This window comes from Haliotis asinina, chromosome 1 (assembly GCF_037392515.1).
Source record: "Haliotis asinina isolate JCU_RB_2024 chromosome 1, JCU_Hal_asi_v2, whole genome shotgun sequence".
Lineage (NCBI taxonomy): Eukaryota > Metazoa > Mollusca > Gastropoda > Lepetellida > Haliotidae > Haliotis > Haliotis asinina.
Genome location: NC_090280.1, coordinates 15,200,970 through 15,209,159, shown reverse-complemented (window position 1 = coordinate 15,209,159; position 8,190 = coordinate 15,200,970).

Below are 8,190 nucleotides of genomic sequence, written 5' to 3'. Positions count from 1 at the left end.
TAATGTAAACCATAGCGGAGTTATACCCCCTTATCTTTATACGTGCATGACCTCTCTATCGACGTTTGAGGTCATAGTAGAAAATCGATCTTTGACATTTGTTGCGGGTCATTATTAATTTTGTGAGTATGACGTTATGCATTAGCACATACATCCATTTCATATACACTTATGTCGTTCAGATATCAAGCTTTATTTTCTTCGCTCACACTTTCCGTAAAGATGCGAAATTAAAACAATCGTAGCAGAGTGCTTTTATTGGTGCACGATAAAAAACTGAGAAATTTACTGGTTTTGAACACACACAAAAGTTTTGGACAACTTTTAGCAGTGTCTATTTCTCAAACCCCTGAGGTAGCCGCAATTATATTTATACCAACAGATAGGAAATTAAATATTCTACATGTCTGAGCAATTTCATAGCCGTACGCAGATCCAGGACCACGCGAGCGCAAATCTGTCACAACGTTCACTTTTCAAACCTTATGAAAATGTGCGCCTGAAAAAATAAACTCGGCATCCAGGGGGTTACACACACAAAAAAACAGTCCCTTGGTGGAGCTATGACATAATCAACGTCAGAAAGGCAAGGAAAAAGGCCCTCACCCAATCTAAAAGGGACCGTTCGAAATTGACTTTGGCAAGGAAACTAAGAAATCAAACTAAAGGTTTAATCAGGGCAGAAAATTCCAATCATTGGAAACATTTTACTTCACCCTCAGGCTCTCCAAACAAAACTCACGACTTATGTGGAACAAATGTAAAGCCATAAAGTGTATTCTTTTAACAAAAAACTATTTCACCTACCTTTCCGGACCTACCCACAAACAAATCTAAGGCAAACAAGTTTGCTGCCCACTTTTCGACCACCAGTAGCTCCACCAATTACCCACCCGCCTTCCAAGACACTATTAAGAACAACATACACAAAACAACCACCCCACATTGAACTCCCCATAAACAAAAACATAAACATACATGAGCTAAAATCTGCACTCAAAAACAAACAGAAACAGCCTCAGCCCGTGGTCCAGATACACTCATATACTTATACGACCACATACACCACATAACACTCACACTCTTTAACACAATCTGGACCACAGGATCTATCCCAGACACTTGGAAAACAGCTAGGGTGGTGCTAATCCTCATCCCGGGGATGCCCAGCCATGAGCCTGACTCCTACCGCCCCATTTCTCTCATCTCACACCTATGTAAAACTCTAGAAGCAATAGTAAACAACAGGCTCAAACATCTTATCTATTCCATAAACAACAGGCTCAAACATCTTATCTATTCCAAAAATCTTATCACGTAGGACCGGAATAGTTTTACTCCAAACGGACAATGTTTAGATCACAATTTGCATTTGGAGCAAGACGTCAAAGTAGCCCATGCACAAAAACAATACACTATGGCCATTTTCTATTCTAAACCATATTCAAAATTGGGCCCAAAAGTGGTGGACACCCAACATTCATAACCTGGTCAACTCCTGTCAAAAAGATCTCAACTTAATGAGAGCCACCAGCGGCACTATTTGGGGTGCCGACAAACACACACTACTCAACATATATAAAACTCTGATTTTGTCGAGGCTGGACTACGCCACTCCGGTCCTCCACTCACTCTCCTCCTCCTCCTCCCCACTCCGCGCCAACATTCAGAAACTAAACTCAGTACAATATCAAGTCCTAAAATTAGCCCGCCCAAAGCGGAAGTTAGCCAGTAAATACTTTTAACACGCTCTCCGCATACGCACAGCTAGTGAAACTAACGAATTCTTACAAAACTCTGACATACTACACAAAATATAAACAACCCAGCAATATGCCCACAGTAGGCTTCTCCACATCCGCCATATTTAATCTCCCAGCGAGTAAGCCTCAATCAACCGTTCAGTCCCGTTAAACCCGCCAATTACCTCTACTATCTAACAGACCCCAATTATCCATACAGCTATCGCTAGGCTCTCAGTGTACCTCCCTTGACAAGGCAATCTAGTGATCAAGAGCATGAGCATCAATCTACGCAGCTGCGATTTGCTGACAACCAAGTCAGCGAGCCTGACCTCCAGATCCCGTTAATCTCTCCTTTAACGACAAGCATGGGTTGGTGAACACCAGTGCCAGGATCTTCACGGGTTCAACACTCCATTAGAAATACCATTCAACTCGAATACTGGAAATACTCGAATACTTTTCACAAGAGTGAAAAGGTCATAAGATACATCATTATACTGACAAATACATACTATTATGGACATTTGTGCATCTAATAATTCAGCAATATGTTTTAGTACAATCAAGAAACATATTCAACAGTTACAGAATGATAAAACTATGAAATGGTGACTTGAAGTTAGTTCTAGATCAACTGAACCATACTATGTAATATCACATCTACAAGAAGAAACTGTTTTCTGTACCTATTGTTCCAAAGAGCCAGAACCAACTGTTCAGCCGTTCAGCGAATGTGAATATGTTGACATAATATGGAGTGACTTGACCAGATGGCTTAACACGCTAGCTGAAGGCAATATTGAATTCATTTTTGGAAACATTTTGCTTGGATTCAATGGAAGAATTAATAATAAATTGTTGTCAAGCAAGTCATACACACCCCCAAGATAGATGAAACCCTTCCGAATTTCAAGCATATGCAAAAAAATACATATGTAGACATCATGGAGCAACAACATATAGTGTTTTTTCAACATCTACAAATGACAAGCTTTATACATTCGGGTCATCATTCCATAAAGTATTCGAAATATCCGAAGTTTGTATAATATGCTTAGCACAATCAGACGTACATTTTGCCGTGTATATCTGCATAGGTAGTTGTTGATGTTATCTCCACAATTGGGTAGAATATCTTCTAGATAAGGGTATGAGCAGATCATGCTATCAAGATCACACGTAAATCATGCCATCTATCTCTGTATGACTAATAACGGATACAACTGAGCACATATGATCGAGTTAATGTGGATCACGCTATCTATACCTGTGCTTGTCTTTAGTGATGTGCACACGTTCCAAAATACATTGAGTTCATCCACTTTAATCTGATATGTAAAACATATATAAAGCAATTCTTTACATTCCTCATACATAAAATGTTCTCTGTTTGGAAGTTGTCCACCGCGAAGTTTCAATTATCTATCCATTTCAGGTACGTCCTAAGGGGTAATACGTCTTTTATTACATCGATAGGAAGTTAAAATTGGTGCCTATGCATATATGATATCGGCCAGAATATTGCGTGGCTTCGCGCCTTTAAGCAACGTCGTCAACTAATACCCCCATGAATCCTTGTTAGCGTCGTTAGAGAGTTAAATGTACTATACATCTACAAGATAAAACGTTGATACAACCATTGTGTAAACTTCTTTGTTTTGGTGATTTTAGAATTAAATATTTAAATCCAATAGAGCTTTGTTTTACGATAACGTTAAAAATTGTAATACAGATACTATTGAAAGTGAATTTCATGTAATATTCGTGTCTACCAAGTATTCAGATTTACGACGTAAGCATATATCAGCACCTGTAAATGATAGACAAATATTGTCCCGTATGATACATTCTAACAATATTGATGTAGAATTGATATTGATCTATTGCAGTTTGTAAAGCCTGTTCTCAATGCAGATAATGTCACAGCACCACGTGCATGTAATTGTCCATTTACTCGTGCCATATATCATAATAAATACTTAATGAAATGAATCTGAATCTGTATGTTATCACCTTTGAATGTTATCACAAGCTCTTGTGCAGTGGTACAACACTGTTACTATGTTTGTTTTGCCATATACACAACTGACACCAGAAACACAGTGTGTTTGTTGGTGCGATGTAATGCTCTATTGGGAAGTTTTCACAGCTGAGTGGACTCATGGTCACAGTACTTTGTCCAAGTTTACTGCACGTTGCTATACCCGCACGTACACATGTAGCAACCATCTCGTCATATGCCAACGAATTCATGGGTTCTTTTAAGTGCGAAGGACAATGCACTGTACAGCAGGTTTTGTTACAGCACTCAAAGAGTCGGTGAGAGAGAGAGAGAGAGAGAGAGAGAGAGAGAGAGAGAGAGAGAGAGAGAGAGATCACATTCATGTAACTCTTCCAGCAAGGAAGTAGGACTTATAGTTGACTTATATGACTTGTAATCATATGTCGAAAATGTGGAAATGAAAAGAGTTTAACGGAAATATAAGTCCACATTCTAGTGTCGTGAAATCAAATGTTACATTATTTTGTTTATGACATTAAATCTTTGGTTCCAGTCATTAAAAACGTTCTACACAACCCTCATACTGTGCAATACTTCCTAATGTATATGAGCAACAACTGAATCTGACACGTAGAAAGAACACACACTACCTGCTCATGGTGTTTGAGATAAGGGAAGTGTAGGTCAAAGTGAAAGCACATTCTGTACCATGCATGTGCTCTTTACTGTTTGGTTAGTAAGTACTAAACTGTAAATCAACACTACACATCTTTGCAAAGTTGAGGTTAGCAGTTGTGAGGATATCAGCAAGAAGTAAAGGTAAGAATAATACTAGCGATACTTAATTCCAGTGCTACCATATCTGCGTTTCATCCAGTAACGTGGTTTACCCTAACCACATGGTTATAAAACATACTGCTTTTAGCAGCTGATATTGCATTTGCTGAGGGAACAGTACGAACGCCAGTCTGTTTGGAAAAGGGGTTCAGCTTTAGTTTTCAGAAATTATCACTTAAACTATAAATCATTACTGTAAAAGACTTATACAACAGATACAGATACAACACACAGTAAACCATAACAATTTTCGTTAAGCGTAAAGACTATTCAGCTATGCGACAAATACGACTTAAAATTCTTTTCAGTGATTGTATCTTGTCTTTATTCGAATACCAGTTAAATCTACGCTGAAACAGCATCAACTCAAATTTGATAAACTGTTTAGCTGAAATGTTCATATTAGTCCAATTATATTGCTGACGCAGGTAGTTGATGACTGCACTACGGTTCACGCTGAACAGTGAACCATTATAAACACCTGTTCCACTCACTGAGGATTTCAGTCTACATTTAGAAACAATGTTGAACATTATCATTCTCTGTGTGCTTATAGTATTTTCTATTGATGAAATATTGTCGGTTTACTAATATGGGTACTTTGTACATCTACATTGTGCGTACATGCATATATCATTACAGTCTTGTGGAGTTGCCTTGTTCAGTTGCAGAAGTGACTGGGCTGAAACTAGACCAAAAGCAATAAACACTTTTGGTGTAACTTTCAGTTTGGTTCAAGGATTCAAACGATCTTTCCCGAAACCTTACAATGTGTATTTCTGTGGCCTGTCACTGTCACATCCTCCGAAATGTTACTCCGAAAGCTGAGTAGAACACAGTGCATCCGTGTAATCATCAAGTAATTATTGAGGTGCTAACCGTAATGAATCATTTCTTCCATATACTTAAATATGTATTATGATTCGCAAGGAAAAACTACATAAGTTTACATTTTAGGACATGAAAGAGTGTTGTCACGTTTCATTTGTTTTGTGTCACTCTTTCAGGTAGATAAATAGAACAATTACAAATGCGTAATTATGTTTTGTGAAATATTTTACAGAAAACTCTCTGAACATGGAGGGATGTCTGTATATTCTCCTGTTGATGATACCTTCAACTTCAGGTATGCTATAATCCGAGATAGAATTGGTCTCCTGTGTTTGTCGACACATCGTTTCCACGTACAAATATATCTGAGGTAGTTCATATGTTGCGTTTAAGATATCGCTAAGTAAGTAAATCGTTCTAAGACACATCCTTGGACGTGGGTAAGTATGTATCCCAAACATAACCTTTCTTAAATCTGCCAGCTTTCTAAGGCATGGCCTAATTGTAGGTCATGTTCAGTTTCAGGAATTACCAGTAATCCGACCGGCATCGTGTGTTTGTAGTTGATGTGTTATTAATATTTAAGGGATTACACTGACTGGGTCATCAACGTCCGCCACACTGGGTCAGAGGTTCCAGTTTGTCTGCACTGGAACAGTGCCAGCAACAAGACAACTCTTGATATTCCAGAGGGATGATAGACCTGTTTGTACAGTCAGGCTCGACCGATGTCAACGGCATTCAGCTGATCCGGGTTACAGCTGCTCTTGTGGACAGACTGGGGTGTATCACATGGATATAACCAGTGTCAGTTGGGCAGACGGAGGGACATGGACATGTCAAAGTTCACAAACCAGCAACGAAGTCAGACTCACAGTCTACTGTAAGTAAGCATCACCGCTGTTCGTAAACCAGCTACCGGCATTACTACTTGTAACATTCACTTATGTGTTCTTTGATTAGTTAATGGTGTTACCTACAACGGTGTTGGAGAAGACAGGAGGCCGTAGTGAGCCAGCGGCCTAACTAACAGATGTCGCATTTGTGCATTGCTCGATACACACAAGGTGTACGACCGTTTGCAGGACGAACTACTGTGATACTTTGTATATGTAGGGATGTGCATAAAGGGCCAGATCAGCTTTGTGAACTGCATCAACCTGCTCAATATCAAAGAAAACGAAGGGACATCTAAACAGGCATTGTTCATTATTAACGATGACAAAATTCAGGATTGTGGGTTGTAGACATTATAGCTTTTGATTTACTTAACCAGAGAAGCATGCTGAGCTCGACAAGGGGCAAACTAACTCCTCTGAATTCACTTACCAAGAACACACGCCTCGCAAACTGGAAGTTTTTAGTGATGTAACTCTATAAAACAATGCTTAATCATCACAAAATTCAAAGCAGTGTGACTCTCAGTGCCATATCGTCTGTTGTTTCAGATGGACCATTCAACAATGTGACTGTAGACAGTACCCCCCGGTGGCGTTGTTAGAGGGTGTAACTGTGTCTCTGTGTGACACATGTTCTGTTGGATTTCAGATGGACCATTCAATGTGACTATAGACAGTACCTCTCCGGTGGCTGTGGTAGAGGATGTGACTATGACTCTGACTGCCAGATGTTCCGCTGTCTGCAACCCTGACTGTAGCTACGCGTGGAGTAAGGGGACACAGCAAGTGTCTGGCAACAGAGACCTTTCTGTGGGCAGCTTCAAAAGGGGCCAGGATGGAGAGTACAAATGTACAGCCAGGAACACAGCTACTGGGGCTACAGCTGATAGTCAGGCTCTGACAGTGACTGTGCACTGTAGGTATACTTCTGTGTGTAGTGAAGAGAGGGAGGTGGAGTATACACTTATTTCAGTTGTCAAAGATCTATAATATTAGCTACTGAAGCGTAATTGCACTGCCTTGATATGTGTGCCAAGTGCAGTAAAGTGACACGTCAGAAATAAACTTTCACATGGATAGTCCCGGGTCAGACAGTCAACTGTACATGTAGTATATCTGTTCGATACAATCCTGCATGGTCAATGAAGGTGTTGTTTGATTTACAGGGTGCCTAGCACCACCTACACGTAACTGTTCCTCACGGATAGACCTGGGTCAGACAGTTAACTGTGCATGTAGTATATCTGTCCGATACAATCCTGCATGGTCAGAGAAGGTGTTGTTGTTTCATTTACAGGGCACCCGGCGCCCCCTGCACACAACTGTCCCTCGTGGATAGTCCTAGGTCAGACAGGCAGGTGTACATGCCTGACATCAGACAGAGGTAACCCTGTAGGGATAATCCAGTGGATCACTCCTGGAGGTCAGACGGTCTCATCATCCGGGTCCTCACCAGTGCAGCTCAACTTGACCTCCATCCCGAGATCTAACAAGGGGTTGAATTACATCTGTAGAGCAAGCAACTCTCTACCCAGCTCAAACAGTGATGCAACTTATGTTGCTCGCATTGCCTGTATATACTGAAATTGCAGAACCTTCACATCTATAAATATCCTTGCCATGCTGTATGCACTAATCCACACATAAAATAACACCCGTCATGAATTAATCGGTGCTTCATCTCGTGTTGCAAAAAATCTAAAAAAGTGAACTTCTGCACATGTAGGACTGTCAACCCTCTGCTTATATCGTGAGGTGATTTGGGATACATTGTAAAACACTGCAGTATAAAAACCGATGAGTTCATAACTAGGTATATTATCTACGAAACTGATTAACCAAGAAGCGATATGGAGTGGGATGTCAGTAATGTCAA